This window comes from Gossypium arboreum, chromosome 8 (assembly GCF_025698485.1).
Source record: "Gossypium arboreum isolate Shixiya-1 chromosome 8, ASM2569848v2, whole genome shotgun sequence".
NCBI classification, from domain to species: domain Eukaryota; kingdom Viridiplantae; phylum Streptophyta; class Magnoliopsida; order Malvales; family Malvaceae; genus Gossypium; species Gossypium arboreum.
Genome location: NC_069077.1, coordinates 131,820,594 through 131,837,912, shown reverse-complemented (window position 1 = coordinate 131,837,912; position 17,319 = coordinate 131,820,594). Strand labels below are relative to the sequence as shown.

Genomic DNA, 17,319 nt, shown 5'->3' with positions numbered 1-17,319 from the left:
ATAAAATATAAATTCACATGTAAAAAAAAAAAAAGTAAAATAGAAGTTGGAAATGATTTAATTATGATTTATAAATTTATTATTATAATATTTGAATTGATAAGTTAATATATTTTAATTCTATTTAATAATTTAAATAAAAATATTATTTTATATTAATTATTATAATTAAAAATACAATATTTAAAATTTAATTAAATAGTAAATATTAATACAACATTAATCATGTTAATTATATTTAGATTTATTGGACTATTTTCATTGTTATTAAATATTTCGTATTTCTATATATATATATATATATATATATATATATATATATATAAATTGTCAAATATATATATCATCAGTTGTTCTCATATTTGAATTCCAGATTAAATGTGAATTGTATGATTAGATAACAACAACATTTTTTTTTCGTTACTTCAATTGTAAGACTTGATAACAATGCAAAATTCTCTTTTTTTTTTTTTCTTTTTTTTCTTTTCTTTATATGTTGTCTGGATCTTTTAAGTCCGGTCATTCTTTGAAAACACTAGTGAATGATTGTTTAATCTTTATACCTGAAAATTGAGTGTTAATTGTTCGTTACATTCTTCTGAGAAAATCACCTTTCTAATTTAACTCGGACAGTAGACAGTAGCTATTACTGATGCTAATGTGTATTTATCCAATCCGCTTATTGCTCTTGCACGAGGATTCCGGGGACGTGATAGTATGGGTCTGTAGTTTTTTTTCCCTTTTATCTGTTGTACAAAAAAGAAAGTGTGTAGTTGACGAGAATGAGGATTCATGGCCTAACTGTTAAGCTAACCTAGATATTATTGATCCCTATTTTATGGTTTGGACTTTGAACTTTCTAATCAAGTTACTTTTTATATGTATATTGGGAATTATACTTTAAATATTAAATTAAATAAAACAAAAGAATTAATGTAGTAACTTCTGGAAAAAAGAAAAAAGAAAAAAGAAAAAATGCTTTTGGCTTCTCTTTCTGAATCATCATCATCAAACATTTCCGTGGCTACTGACATAAAATGTTGGGAATCGAAATTGATGTTTGAACGTCTAGAGCAAGTCATAACTCACATGACACTTAACATCTTAAAAAACCCATTAATATATAATAAATGAAGCTTTGATAGGGACTTAATTCATGGTTAATTTTGGAAATATTCTCATCAAATTATATCTAACCATGGTCCCATTCATGACTATAGGCTGCTTTTGAGACATTAAATTCTTTCAAAAAAAGGTCTCGGCAAGGACGAAGGAACGTCCGAGGTAATGCCGGAGCGAATAATGGAGCGATTAACAGAGCGAAATCTCGCAAGGAGTTGAGAAGCTCTCGATTTAAGGTGTCAAAGAAGGTGGGAGAGACGAGCGATAATCACGCTGTCTCTGTTGGAGGTTTTCTATCGGTAAGGGGGCTGAAATATACCCTAGGAAAGTTGATGGTTTTAATACTGGGGTTGGGGATAAATCTTTGAAGGGTTTGGGTTCAATTTCTATTCCAGGCTTTAAGCCTAGTTCGGGTATTGGATCTTCTAAGAAGGTTGCTACGGTAGCCAAGGAAATGGATGACATGGGTCGTCCGATTGTTGGGCTTCCGGTAGAGCCTGCTACGCTGAATTCTTCGGGCCAGGCTGTTAATGGGAGGCCTAGAAAAGCTATGGAAAAAAGGCCTATGTTGGACAGTGTTATTACACAGAATATGAGTGAGGAATTAAATATTGGCAATTTTATTTCTAATTCTAATTCAAACGTTGGTGTTGCAGGATCGTTACATCATTTATCTTTTGGTGAGGACGTGGTCTTGGACGATGTAGTTCGTCAAGGTTTATCCACTGAGGTTTGAGGGGATTTAAATGCTGGGAATTTTGACAATATTAAAGCTCATTTTAATCCTGCTTTCGAAGGTTCTGGGGGTACTCTTGTTCTCATTTCTGATGGTGTTTTGGATCTCGGGAAACATCCAGCAATAAGTTTCAAAGACTTATTTCACAAAAAAGAAAAAAATAGTTCGGTTAACCTTTCCCGTGGAAAATTAGGTGAAGGAATTTCTGTTTCCAAAGAGAGGCATAGAGGTAAAGATTTAATTGGGCGAAGTAGTCGAAAAGCTTCCAATACATTGCGTGGTAGGAAGAGTCGTTTCAAAGCTTTCGGGAATTCCAGAGTACCATTACTCGAATCTATAGAGGAAATGGCTAAATTCATTTCAAATCCAAATATTAGCAATGATCTCATTTTTGGATCGGAAGGTGTAGATTTGATCACGGATGGGGATACTGTCTCTCGACAGTAAATGATACGATTTCTAATTTTTGCTATTTATTATGAATTTTACTATTTTTTTTGGAATTGTCAGGGTTGTGCCAATGATAATTTTCCTCATAATTTTCAGGAATATAATCAGGAACATAGTCCTGATATTATTAGTTTGCTTGAGACAAGAGTTAGTAGGTCTAAAGTGGAGCGGGTAATATTATTGCAAAATTGGGGTTCCTTAATTCTCATCACGTTGAAGTGATTGGTTTCTCGGGGGGCATTTGGATTGGCTGGAAGAATTCTGTTTGTCTTGAGATAATTTATAATCATTCTTAGTTTATTATGGCTCAGGTTCGATCTACGTCTTCCCTAATTTCAGTCTTTATCTCTTTTGTATATGGGAGTCCGAATAAGCAGAAACGTAAGGATCTGTGGGATATTTTGAAATGTTCGATTTCTATGGGAAATTACCTGTGGGTCGTAATTGGTGATTTCAACGCTATTCTTTGTCCTCTGAGAAATCAGGTGGTATGTCTAAAGATAGGCATTTGGTGACTTCATAGATAAGGAGAGCTTCATGATTTAGGTTTCAGAGGCCCCCATTTACTTGGCACAGGGGTTTGCTTTTTAAGAGGCTTGATCGGGCTTTGGGAAATGAAGCTTGGGTTCAGCTATTCCCAAATAGTTTGGTCACTCATCTCCCTAAAATTAAGTCAGACCATAAGCCTCTTCTCCTTTCTTTAAACTTGGAGGCTAATCTTCCTAAAGGTAGGCCTTTTCGTTATTTGGTTGGATGGGTTGAACACCCTGATTTTGGAAAATTTATAGGAGATAATTGGGGTTTCTCTGGTGATATGTCGATACCTTAAGTATGTTCTCTTGTGATCTTAAGAATTGGAATAAGTCAGTTTATGGTCATATTACTTCTCGTAAAAAGGTTTCTTGTTAAGGAGCTCATTAAAATTCAGAAAATTATAGATTTCTCAGGTTCTAATCGTTTAGCTCAGGTGGAGTTAAAGATTCTGCTGGAGTTGGAGAATGTTTTTCGTCATGAAGAACTTCTTTAGAAACAGAAAGTCCGCTATGTTTGGCTTTATCTTGGAGATTATAATACTAAGTTCTTTCATGCTTATACGTTGCGTCAAAGGAAGAATAGCTGTATTACTATGATCAGCAATGATTGTGGGGACTGGTGATGGTCGTGAAACTAACTATAAATTCGACTAAGGCAAGCGCACGTATCGAATAGTAGTATAGTTCTGGTGAGACCGGAAATATCGTATCCACGAGGACTAAAAGTACTAGTAATTACTATCTTTTTATTATCTAGCCTAAGAATTAAAGTGTGTTTTTAAACTGAAACTAATTATCTAATTAACTAAGATTATGACAAAGATGAAAGTTTGGAAATACTTTAGGAAAAACCGATGGAGAAGACAATACCCAAGGAAGAATCCACCTAGACTTCACTTATTACTTTTGAATTAGACAATTTATTCACTTAACTTAATCCGTAGAAATCCCTAATTTATGTTAATATTTCTCTCGAGACTAAGAACAACTGACTCTAGGTTGATTAATTAAAATCTTTTTCTAATTAAAACCCCTATTGTTGCATTAACTTGATCTATGGATTCCCTTATTAGATTTGACTCTAATCCGGCAGATTTATGTCATCCTATCTCTAGGATTGCATTCAACTCTGCTTAATTATGAATGATCTACTCTTAAACAGGGACTTTTGCTCCATTGAATAAGCACATCAAAACCTGAATTAATACCCTGGAATATTAAAACAAGAATTTAGAACTCACAATTTAGAATAAGAATAAGTCTTTATCATACAATTCAAATAGTAATAAGATTCATTATAGATTTCATCTCCCTTAGGTATTTAGGGAGTTTAGTCCATACTAATGGAAAACATCTCAAAGTATGGAAAACAACAAAACATAAAGAAAACCCCAAAGAACTCTAGGAATTTGGATGCAAATCTTCAGTCTTGATGTAGATCCTTGCTTCCGAAATGATTCTGATGGCTGTCCTTAGGTATTTTCTGCTTCCAACTCTGTGTCTCTCCCTCTAATCCTCTTCTAGGGTCTTTATATAGACTTTTAAATGCCCAAATTATCCCAAAATAAGCCTTTTTCGAGTAGAACTAGACTTGGGCTCGACAGGGACACGGCCGTGTGCAATTCTGACTTGGATTAATGTCGACACGGCCAGGACACACGGGCTTGTGGTCTACCCGTATGTCATACACGGGCGTGTGGATCACTCGTGTGGAAGTGCTTAGGCTGTGTGAAACACTGATTTAGGCCCAAATTTGTCCGTTTTTGGCCCGTTTCTCACTCTTTTGGTTATCCTAAGCTTTCCTGAGTATAAAACATGAATTTAAAGGATTAGGAGCATCGAATTCAATAAAACCAAGAAAAAATCATCCAAAAATATGCCAAGTATGGGGAAAAAATATGTATATATTATGGTTTATCAAATATCCCCACACTTAAGCATTTGCTTGTCCTCAAGCAAAATCTTTGACTCACAATTAAAATAAATCATTCTCAACTGATAATTCTCATCAATAATGTTTGAAATAATCCATAAGAAATCATACATTAAGAGCTTAACTATAAGAACATCAAAGTTTCAAACAATGCAAATTGAGCATTTTAATCATAAAATCATAGGCATCCCTCCTTTATCTAAATAGTTATCTTTAATTCCAAAATGACAAGGGTTGACATCCTCTCTAAAGGTTCATTCAAATCACTCAAAGTGTTTAAGGTTTAACAATTAAGCACTCAAAAGTCAAACATGAAAATTTATTACCATAAGCTTGCATGAAAATCAAATCTCCACCACTATAAATGAGATGATACATAAATCAAAAGGTCTTTAGCAGGGTTGTAATGGGGCTTGAGTTAAAGGTGTTGGATAAAGGCTGAAAAATAGGGTTAAAATCAAGATTAATTTCAATAGATTACCCAACTTAGAAGAATGAAGTTAAATGCTGAATTACAAGAAAATGCTAGAATTCGAACTATCTAAAGCAAATGATGTGAGCTTTTTCTCAATATAACAACTTTAACTTATCCAAGCTTTTTAGAACAATAAGTAACTGAATGAATAAATATACTATTTTTTTAAAGAATAAGAATATATAATGGAGAATACATCATAAGGATAAATTCAGCAACTAGAATGAACGAACATAATTAGATAACTAATCAAATTAAATCTCGACTAAAAAGGGAGTCAATAAAAGGGAGAAATTCTTAACGAATCAAAAAGGGTTAAGTTATGGGTTACTATTAAGGGAAAAATAAAGAAATAATAATTAAGGCTCAAAGGGGTTTACTAGTGGTTAATTGTGTGGGTAGGCTTTTTATGGGGTAAACGGGTTAGAACCTAAGTGCCTTTATCATTTTCGTATATCAAATCAAAGGTGTGGTCTTGACATGCATAATCGATGCAAGTTTTAGAATAACAAATCAATGTTGACACATTCATAATCAATAAAATCAGTGAGTAAGAAAGATATATGCTCTAAAATGCTCAAAATCTCACGAAAACTATGGGTATTTGATGTCAATCCTGTAAATTCAAAACTTCAAGATAATACCTCAATTCAGGGAAACAACATAACAATTTTAATTCTCAAAAGTCAACTTATCATGCTTGATCTTGTAGTGTCTTAAAGTTTAAACAATCAATACACAATTACTTATGATTTAATTCAAAACATATCAATAAAAGTCATAAATCAATTAGAATTCACTCTAATAATGATATGAGAAAATTATTTGAGAATAAGAAAAAATTCAAGGATTTTTCGATAATCACATAAATAATCTCCCCACACTTAAGATGTACATTGTCCCCAATGTACAAAGATAGATAATAGCAATATAAATATAATATTAGAAGAGAAGGAGAGAAATGAAACTGCCCTGAATTTTTGGATGTAATCATTGAAAGAGCGGAAACGGGTTTAGAGGCATTTGAAAGTGATGTGTAGATAAAGGTGAATGTGGTGGTAGAGGTTGGGTTCCACAATCGCAATGTCCAAGAAAGAGGTTATCGTGGTGGTCGATGTCGTGGTGGCTATGGTCGTGGTCGAGCAGGACATGGCAGTCGTGGATGATTGTATGTGTATGCCTTAGTACTACCCATCGATTGAACCTTTTGAAACTGCGGTGCCATCGATAATATTTAAGGGATTTATATGTATATGGTTATTAAGGTTAGTAACTAGATAAAATAAAACTCAAATTATACTAATGAAAGTCTTGTAAGTAATTGATAACGAAAGTGCAAAAGAAATGCCAAAATAAAAATAAAATAAAATAAAAAGCAATTTAAAAATTAGATGGACTTAATAATCCTCGTCGACAGCTGGATCGTGAGGTGGTGGTGCTAGAGGTGAGATGTGAAAATGTTGGCAGATTTGTTGTAGTATCGCCTCGATGCTGTCAAATCGCTGAGTGTAATACTGCTCAAAGCGATGAAGGTGGCCAGAAACTTCGGATATTGAAGCAGTCGCATGAACTGGTCGGTGGCTCGATGGTGGCTGTGATGGTGGGTCCTCTTGAATGCAGGGATATCGTCAAGAATATCCTCAGCATCATCCTCATTGGTAGCTCGTGCAAGTCGATACTGAGGAGGGTCGAACCCACGACGACGCTTAATCATCCACATATGGAGCATCCTTTGGATGCCCTGTGGGGACATCTGGCCAATTAGAGTAAGCAATGAAGACTGTGCCACTGTATTCAGGAGCCCGAAGTAGCGCGCTAGATTAGTAACATATGGGCCTAGGCTGATAACTCCCTTCCGGTGTCGCTCGGTTTGATGGCGAAAGACAAGGGCAATGAAGTAGGCGAGGTAAAAAATGTGCCCCTGCCTCATGCTCCACAGGAAGTATGCGTCGTGAGTGTTCACTATGCCGGTACTCTCTCGTCTCCCCGTTAAAGTGTGTGCCAAAAGAGCGTGGAGATATCACAGAGATGGAGCTAGCGCTGATGCCTTTGAACGGCTGGGTTATAGATGCCTGTAGCCGGCATCATGGCATTCCAACATGATGAAGGCACATAGTGGATGTGGCGGTAGAGGTGAGGAAAGTTTTCGGCCTCTATGAACTCGTTCGTATATAGTCCCAAGGCGATGCCAAATTCTGGGACACCCAGTTGCCGTACTAGACCACCAAGGCGGAATTGGATTGTTCCTGGGTCGTCATGCTTCGCCATAACTATTTTCATTTGAAATGTAGAGCATAGTTCCAAAGTGAGCTCTAGGTATGTCAGCTCGAAGATGTCAAAAAATTGGTCCCATGGAGCGGTGGCTAAGAGGGCTCGAACCGAATCAGCTAGATGGACCTGCTCTAGTACGGTCCAATCAATGCAACAGCCCACACCTAGGGGTTGGGCCTGTAGGATCTGGAATAGTTCCTCTTGGAGTCCCGGTGGAAATTAGAGGAATTGGTGCCATATCTCGTTGGTAGGACCCGAGGAGAATGTTGCTCCTTTTCGCTTCTTCGAGGCGGGGTCAGAAGTTTTCTTGCCTCTAGTGTTTGTCATAGTGTGCCTGCGAATAAAAGATTAGGTCATCAATAATAATTCCTACATCTGCAAGCAAAATTTGAGTAATCCAAAAATAATGACTTGCTCGTAAGATAATATGGACACAAATTCAAGCATGCTAAAAAAAAAACATGGTGATATTGTATATGAATCAACGGGCCAAATGGTTATGACTAAATAAAAGATGGAAATAGTACTAAGGCTAAACAAGGCTAATGCTAAAAGAAAAATGAAGTTATAGTAGATGATACTAGAAATAGTGATTACTAAAAAAAAATTGTTAAGAATTATCCTAAATTGATAATAAGCATGATAGTATTATAAAGAGGAATAACTAAATAAGCAGAGACTGAGACGCCACTAAAATATTGTAAAGAACTATTGATAAACATGTGGCCAGATCAGGCATGAATAAAGATCAATGAAAATCGAATGGCTAAGTAAATCTTTATCATCAGTAAAATTAGGAATAACTAAACATAAATAAGGATTAATAAGCATGCAAATTATTAACAGTGGAAAGAATAAACAAGTATAAGTTAAGAAATAGAATAAAAGAAGTAAAAGAAATAAAAGTAATAGGGTTGAAAGAGAAACAAACGACTGATGAACGATGGTGGTGCTTGACGGAGGAGGGGTGCGACGTCAGTGTGCGGCAGGGTTTGTGCGGCGAAAGAAAAGGGAAAAGTAGAGGTGAGGAGAAAAGAAAAAAGAGGAGAAAAGAGAAATAAAAGTAGAGAGAAATAAAGAAAAGAAAAGAGAAAGAGAGGAGAAAGGGGAAAGAAAAGAAAGAAAAATGGAGAAGAAAAGGGTGGCTGGTTTGGGAAAGAAGGTGAATAGTGAATGAAATAAAAAAAATTAGGGTTAGGGGGGATTAAAAGAGGGGCCACGGTCGTGTAAGCCCCATTTGGGCCACACGACCATGGCCTATGCCTATGTGGTAGCCTTCAACGTGTTTTTCATGAAATCGTGGTTAGGTTCATACATGGGCTTTTCCACATGCTCATGTGTCTGGGCAGTATGGTGCGCACGGCCGAATCGCACGGCCGTGTGCACGTTCGTTCATTTCTCCCAAGCCCGTGTGGGATTCTCCATACTTGTGTTCATGTCTTAGGCTTATGAGTTGGTATTTCAAGTCAGTATCGCACATGGCCTACAGACACGCCCGTGTATCCAGGCCGTGTGGCTCACACGGCTGTATTGTATGGTCATGTGGTGCTCCTTTTGTTTCTCCTACGCCCATGTGAGGTCCAGCACACCTGTGTTAGTCAATCAGTATTGCACACAGCGGAAAAGCACGACTGTGGCATAAGCCCATGCTCTATTCTGACTTCGTTGGATGTTTTGATCTTTGGGTAAGTTCACGCACGGTCTTGAGCACGCTCGTGTTGAAGGCTGTGTGTCTCCCACAGCCACCTCGAATGGTCGTGTGGATGTATCGTAGGCCGTGTTTCTGCTGATATTTCTGGAAATTAAGGCGCAGTTTTACCAAGGTTAGGGACGCGCCCGTGTCTCGCAACCGTGTGGCTTACTCGGCCGTGTCGTACGGCTGTGGCTATTTATCGCAACTCGTGTTCCATTCTATCTTGGAAAAAATATTTGTCCTGTTTTAGCACGGCCATAGCCACGCCCATGTCTCCTGCCCGTGGGGGTCCCACAACCTCAAGCACGACTGTATGCAAGGCCGTGTGTGCCAAGTATACCTACAATTAGGTTGTAAAACAAAAAGGAAAAAAAAAAGAACTATGTTATTTAGTGGGGTTAGTGCTCGGTTTACCTCCCGAGAAGCGCTTATTTAGAGTCTAAGCTCGACTCTACCTTGTGGGTATATTTAGGGAAGTTCATGGAGCCGTAGCTCCTATCTATCGTCTTTAAAATTCTCACCGTTATAAAGTTTGAGACAATGTCCATTTACCTTGAAAGTGTCTTGTGATGGGTGACTTACCTTTACTGTGCCATATGGAAAGACAGTTTGGACTACGAAAGGACCTGACCATCTTGATTTAAGCTTCCCAGGAAACAGTTTGAGCCTCGAGTTATATAACAGGACAAGATCGCCAACTTCAAATTGCTTGCGTTGCTTTAAACGAGCGTTGTGGCGACGCTTCGTTGCTTCTTTGTATAGGCGTGAGTTCTCATATGCATTGGTTCACCACTCATCCAACTGCATCAACCTGTTTTCACTTGCAAGTTTGAGATCGAAGTTTAGAAACTTTATAGCCCAGAATACCTTGTGTTCTAACTCAAACGGTAGATGACAACTTTTTCCATAAACAAGTCTGTAAGGGGATGTTCCTAAGGGGGTTTTAAAAGTAGTTCTATAAGCTCATAATGCATCATCTACTTTCATCGCCCAATCCTTCCTATTTGATTCTACTGTCTTTTCTAGGATACATTTAAGCTCTCGATTTGCTACTTCGACTTGCCTACTAGTTTGAGGATGGTAAGGGGTAGCTGTTCTGTGGTGAACTCCGTATTTCTTAAGGGTCTTATCAAATTGGGTGTTACAAAAATGAGTACCCCTATCACTGATAATTGCTCTAGGTGTTCCAAATCGAAAGAAGAGTTTCTTAAGGAATCGTACTACCACTCGAGCATCATTAGTAGGTAGAGCTTGGGCTTCCACCCATTTGGACATATAATCAATGGCTACTAAGATACATTTATTCCCAAATGAACTAGGGAATGGACCCATGAAGTCGATACCCCAAATGTTAAATATTTCACATGAAAGCATATATGTTTGAGGCATTTCATCATGTTTGGAGATATTACCTGTCTGTTGGCATTTGTCACAGAAAGTAACATACTTGTTAGCGTCTTTGAATAGCGTGGGCTAATAAAAACCTAATTCAAGCATTTTATGTGAGGTCTTAGTTCTATTGTAACGTCCTCCAGTCAGTCCTGAATGGCAATGTTCCAAGATCTTAAATGCTTCTAACCTTGTAACGCATCTCCTAATGACTTGATCTACACATATACGAAAAAGAAAATGTTCTTCCCAAAAGTAGTTTTTCACATTAGTAAAGAATTGTTTCTTTTGCTGATGTGTCAACCCTTTCGGGATAGTGTTATTGGCTAAAAAATTCGCAATGTCTGCAAACCAAGGTACCTCAGAATCAGATATAACAAAAAATTGTTCTTTAGAGAACGAATCATTTATTTCAACTTCATCTAGCTATTTGGTATTTGAATTTTCAAGCCTGGAAAGATGATCAGCCACGAGATTTTCAGCTCCTTTCTTATCCTAAATCTCCAAGTCAAATTCCTGCAATAATAGAATCTATTGAATGAGTCGAGGTTTTGCATCAGTCTTAGTTAAAAGGTAGCGAAGAGCAGAATGGTCAGTATAAATGACAACTCTAGACAATATTAGATATGGCCTAAATTTATCGAATGCAAAAACCACAACTAGCAGCTCTTTCTCAGTGGTAGTGTAGTTTTCTAGTGCGGAGGTTAAAGTTTTGCTGGCATAATAGATCGGTTGAAAATGCTTGTCTCTTCGCTCTCTCAAAACTGCACGTACTGCAAAATCACTTACATCGCACATAGTTTGAAAGGTAAATTCCAATCAGGTGCGATTATAATTGGAGCATTAATCAATTTATCCTTTAAAGTATTAAACGCTTTTAAACATCCCTGATCTAAATTAAAGGGCACATCTTTTTCTAGTAATTTAGTCAAAGGCTTAGTTATTTTAGAAAAGTCTTTAATAAATCTTTTATAAAACCCAGCATGTCCTAAAAAGCTTCTAATAGCCGTAATCGAACTAAGGGGAGGTAGTTTTTCAATGGTTTCAATTTTAGATTTATCAACCTCAATCCCTTTACTAGAAATTTTATGTCCTAAAACAATACCTTCTTGAACCATAAAGTGACATTTTTCTCAGTTAAGTACAAGGTTCGTTTCCTTACATCTTATTAGATCTCATTCTAAATTTTTAAGGCAAATATGAAAAGAGTTATCGAATACGGAGAAGTCATCCATAAATACCTCCATGATGTCTTCTATGAGTTCGCCAAAAATGACCATCATGCAGCGCTGAAAAGTAGCAGGAGCATTATATAATCCAAAAGGCATTCTACGATAAGCAAATGTACCATATGAACATGTAAATGTCGTATTTTCTTGATCTTCAGGAGCTATTGGGATTTGAAAATAACCAGAGAGTTCGTCTAAAAAGCAATAGTACATGTGCCCTAATAATCTTTCCAACATTTGGTCAATGAATAGCAAGGGAAAGTGATCTTTTCTCGTGGCATCATTCAGTTTTCTATAGTCAATACAAACTTTCCGACCTGTGACTTTCCTTGTTGGGATTAATTTATTCTTCTTATTGGCTACAACAGTCATGCCTCCTTTCTTAGGAACAACTTGCACTGGACTTACCCAAGAACTGTCAGAAATAGGATAAATAATTCCAGCATCTAGGAGTTTAATTACATCAACTTTAACAACTTCTTTCATATTGGGGTTCAGTTGTCTTTGAGTTTGCACACATGGCTTATATTCATCTTTCATTGAAACTTTGTGGGTGCAAAAAGAAGGGCTGATCCCTTTAATGTTAGAAATTTTCCAAGCTATGGCCCTTTTATGCTCTCTTAATACTTGGAGTAACTCTTCTTTCTCCTTGGGTTGCAAGCTAGAAGCAATAATCACTGGTAATGTAGAATTATTTCCAAGGAATACGTATTCCTAGTGATTTGGCAATTGTTTAAGTTCCAGTTTAGGAGGTTCCTCAATAGAGGGTTTTTGCTTAAGTTCATCGTTTGCCTTAATACCATCATATTCCACTTATATTGGGAAGGGCTTATTGGAATTTAGTTCAGCTTTTATCTTTTCTATCTCAGAATCATCATCATCTACCTCCTCTCCTTGAGCAAGACACAGTTCCAACGTGTCCTTATATACGATTTCCTAAAAAGAATCTTGAGTAGCATGATCAATAGAGTCAATAAAATAACATGAGTCATCCTATTCCCTAGAAAATCTCATGGCATCATAAATTTTAAAAATAATCTCTTCGTCACCTACTCTAAGCACAAGTTTACCATCACCCACATCAACAACAGCCCTAGCGGTGGCTAAAAATAGATGACCTAAGATTAAAGGCAGTTCAATATCTTTATCCATGTCAAGCACAACGAAATCAACAGGGAATATAAATTTATCTACTTTTACAAGTACGTCCTCTATAATACTCCAAGGATATTTAACAAATCTATCAGCTAGTTGAATACTTATCTCAGTGGGTTTAGGTTCCCCAAGACTAAGTTGTTTAAACATTTTATATGGCATCAAATTAATGCTAGAGCCTAAATCAGCTAGTGCCTTATTAACATTCAAACTATCAATTAAGTAGGGAATAGTAAAACTTCCTGGATCTTTCAGTTTGGTTGGCAGTTTATTTTGGAGAATGGCCAAGCACTCTCATTAAGTTCCACTGTAGATAAGTCTTCAAACTTCCTTTTATTTGTTAGAAGCTCCTTTAAAAATTTTGTATATGTAGGCATTTGCGATATAGCTTCAACAAAAGATAAGTTAATATACAATTGTTTAAAAAGTTCAAGAAATTTACCGAATTGTGCATCCATGCGGTCTTTCATCAACTTTGCTGGATATGGGATTGGTGGTTTGTATTCCTTTGGCATTGGATTGTCATTATTTTCGGGTTTTCCCTCCTCTCCTTCGATTCTGTCAGCTTCTTGTGGTGGCTTCTTTTCAGTCATCTTTGAGCTTGTACACATGGCTTATATTCATCTTCCATTAAAATTTTGTGGGTGCAAAAAGAAGGGCTGATCCCTTTAATGTCAGAAATTTTCCAAGCTATGGTCCTTTTATGCTCTATTAATACTTGGAGTAATTCTTCTTTCTCTTTGAGTTGCCAGTTAGAAGCAATAATCACTGGTAATGTAGAATTATTTCCAAGAAATACGTATTCCTAGTGATTTGGCAATTGTTTAAGTTCCAGTTTAGGAGGTCTTCAATAGAGGGTTTTTGCTTAAGTTCATCGTTTGCCTTAATACCATCATATTTCGCTTATCTTGGGAAGGGCTTATTGGAATTTAGTTCAGCTTTTATCTTTCCTATCTCAGAATCATCATCGTCTACCTTCTCTCCTTGAGCAAGACATAGTTCTAACGTGTCCTTATATACGATTTCCTAAAAAGAATCTTGAGTAGCATGATCAATAGAGTCAACAAATTGACATGAGTCATCCTATTCCCTAGAAAATGTTATGGCATCATAAATTTTAAAAATAATCTCTTCGTCACCTACTCTAAGCACAAGTTTACCATCAGCCACATCAATAACAGCCCTAGCGGTGGCTAAAAATGGACGACCTAAGATTAAAGGCACTTCAATAACTTCATCCACGTGAAGCACAACGAAATCAACAGGGAATATAAATTTATCTACTTTTACAAGTACGTCCTCTATAATACCCCTAGGATATTTAACAGATCTATCAGCTAGTTGAATACATATCCTAGTGGGTTTAGGTTCCCCAAGACCAAGTTGTTTAAACATTTTATATGGCATCAAATTAATGCTAGAGCCTAAATCAACTAGTGCAACATTCAAACTATTAATTAAGTAGGGAATAGTAAAACTTCCTGGATCTTTCAGTTTGGTTGGCAGTTTATTTTGGAGAATGGCCAAGCACTCCTCGTTAAGTTCCACTGTAGATAAGTCTTCAAACTTCATTTTATTCGTTAGAAGCTCCTTTAAAAATTTTGCATATGTAGGCATCTGCGATATAGCTTCAACAAAAGGTAAGTTAATATACAGTTGTTTAAAAAGTTCAAGAAATTTACCGAATTGTGCATCTATGCAGTCTTTCTTCAACTTTGCTGGATATGAGATTGGTGGTTTGAATTCCTTTAGCATTGGATTGTTATTGTTTTCGGGTTTTTCCTCCTCTCCTTCAGTTCTGTCAGCTTCTTGTGGTGGCTTCTTTTCAGTCATCTTTGAGCTTGCACACATGGCTTATATTCATCTTCTATTAAAACTTTGTGGGTGCAAAAAGAAGGGCTGATGCCTTTAATGTCAGAAATTTTCCAAACTATGACCCTTTTATGCTCTCTTAATACTTGGAGTAATTCTTCTTTCTCATTGGGTTGCAAGTTAGAAGCAATAATCACTGGTAATATAGAATTATTTCCAAGGAATACGTATTCCAAGTGATTTGGCAATTGTTTAAGTTCCAGTTTAGGAGGTTCTTCAATAGAGGGTTTTTGCTTAAGTTCATCGTTTACCTTAATACCATCATATTCCACTTATATTGGGAAGGGCTTATTGGAATTTAGTTCAGCTTTTACCTTTTCTATCTTAGAATCATCATCATCTACCTCCTCTCCTTGAGCAAGACACAATTCCAACGTGTCCTTATATACCATTTCCTAAAAAGAATCTTGAGTAGCATGATCAATAGAGTCAATAAAATAACATGAGTCATCCTGTTCCCTAGAAAATCTCATGGCATCATAAATTTTAAAAATAATCTCTTTTTCACCTACTCTAAGCACAAGTTTACCATTACCCACATCAATAACAGCCCTAGTGGTGGCTAAAAATAGACGACCTAATATTAAAGGCAGTTCAATATCTTCATCCATGTCAAGCACAACGAAATCAACAGGGAATATAAATTTATCTACTTTTACAAGTACGTCCTCTATAATACCCCAAGGATATTTAACAGATCTATCAGCTAGTTGAATACTTAACCCGGTGGGTTTAGGTTCCCCAAGACCAAGTTGTTTAAACATTTTATATGGTATCAAATTAATGCTAGAGCCTAAATCAGCTAGTGCCTTATTAACATTCAAACTATCAATTAAGTAGGGAATAGTAAAACTTCCTGGATCTTTTAGTTTGGTTGGCAGTTTATTCTGGAGAATGGCTAAGCACTCCTCATTAAGTTCCACTGTAGATAGTTCTTCAAACTTCATTTTATTCGTTAGAAGCTCCTTTAAAAAATTTGCATATGTAGGCATCTGCGATATAGCTTCAACAAGAGGTAAGTTAATATACAGTTGTTTAAAAAGTTCAAGAAATTTACCGAATTGTGCATCCATGCGGTCTTTCTTCAACTTTGCTGGATATGGGATTAGTGGTTTGTATTCCTTTGACATTGGATTTTCATTGTTTTCGGGTTTTCCCTCCTCTCTTTCGGTTCTGTCAGCTTCTTGTGGTGGCTTCTTTTCAGCTTTAACTAACACTTTCCTACTCCTTAGTGTAACTGCTTTCACATGTTCTTTTGGATTGGGTTCGGTGTTACTAGGTAGACTTCCTGGTGGTCTCTCTGAAATTATTTTAGCCAACTGTCCAAATTGATTCTTGAGCCCTTGGGTCGATGCTTGCTGATTTTTAAGTGTAGTTTCAGTGTTCTAAAAACGGGTTTCTGCTACTGAAATAAATTTTGTCATCATCTCCTCCAGGTTCGACTTTTTCTCTTACTGGTAAGGTTGGTGTTGAAAGCTTGGAGGGGTGGTCTCTGATTCCCTTGGCCTCCCCATGAGAAATTTGGGTGGCTCCTCCAACCTGCATTGTAAGTATTACTATAAAGATTATTTTGAGGCCGAGGATTATTACCCATAAAATTCATTTGTTTGTTCTCCATGTTGTAGCCATAGGGTGGGTATTTTGAATTGCTCGTTCCACCTCCACTTGCATCGCACTGTATTACTGGTTAAACCTATGAAGAACCAAGTAAACAATCAATTTTTCTATTCAAAAGTTCTACCTGATTAGAGAGCATAGTAACTGAATCGACGTTAAACACGCTGGCTGCTATAGTCGACTTTGTCCTCATGACTTGCCACTGATAATTATTCAATGACATCTCTTCTATAAATTCATAGGCCTCTTCAGGTGTCTTATTATTAATAGTCCCACTAGCAGCTGTGTCAATCATCTGTCTAGTCGAAGGATTCAGGCCGTTATGAAAAGTTTGAACCTGTAGCCAAAGTGGTAGCCAATGGTGAGAGCATCTTATCAATAGATCCTTGTATCTCTCCCATGCATCATAGAGTGTTTCTAAATCCATCTGCACAAAAGAAGAAATATCATTCCTTAGTTTAGCTATTTTAGCCGGCGGGAAATATTTAAGCAAAAACTTTTCGGTCATTTGTTCCTAACTGGTGATTGATCCTCATGGTAACGAGTTCAACCACTGTTTAGCCTTATTCCTCAATGAAAAGGGAAATAACTGAAGGCAAATGGCATCGTCAGAAATTCCATTGATCTTAAAGGTGTCGTAAAATTCCAGAAAATTCGCCAAATGAGTGTTTGGATCCTCATCTTGCAAACCATCAAACTGAACAAACTATTGTATCATTTGAATCGTGTTAGGTTTTAGTTCAAAATTATTTACAGCAATAGCAGGTCTAACTATACTCGATTTAGCTCCTGTTAAACTAGGTTTAGCATAATCATACATAGTACGAGGAGCAGGATCCTGATT

General features: G+C 36.6%; 1 non-coding gene across 1 annotated transcript; it reads left to right on the top strand.

Moving 5' to 3' along the window:
* The first annotated feature begins 16,828 nt into the window (after positions 1–16,828).
* Positions 16,829–16,935, top strand: LOC128280229 (small nucleolar RNA R71). The gene has a single exon (XR_008270409.1). It is a non-coding gene; the product is annotated as a small nucleolar RNA R71 (small nucleolar RNA).
* Positions 16,936–17,319: the final 384 nt, after the last annotated feature.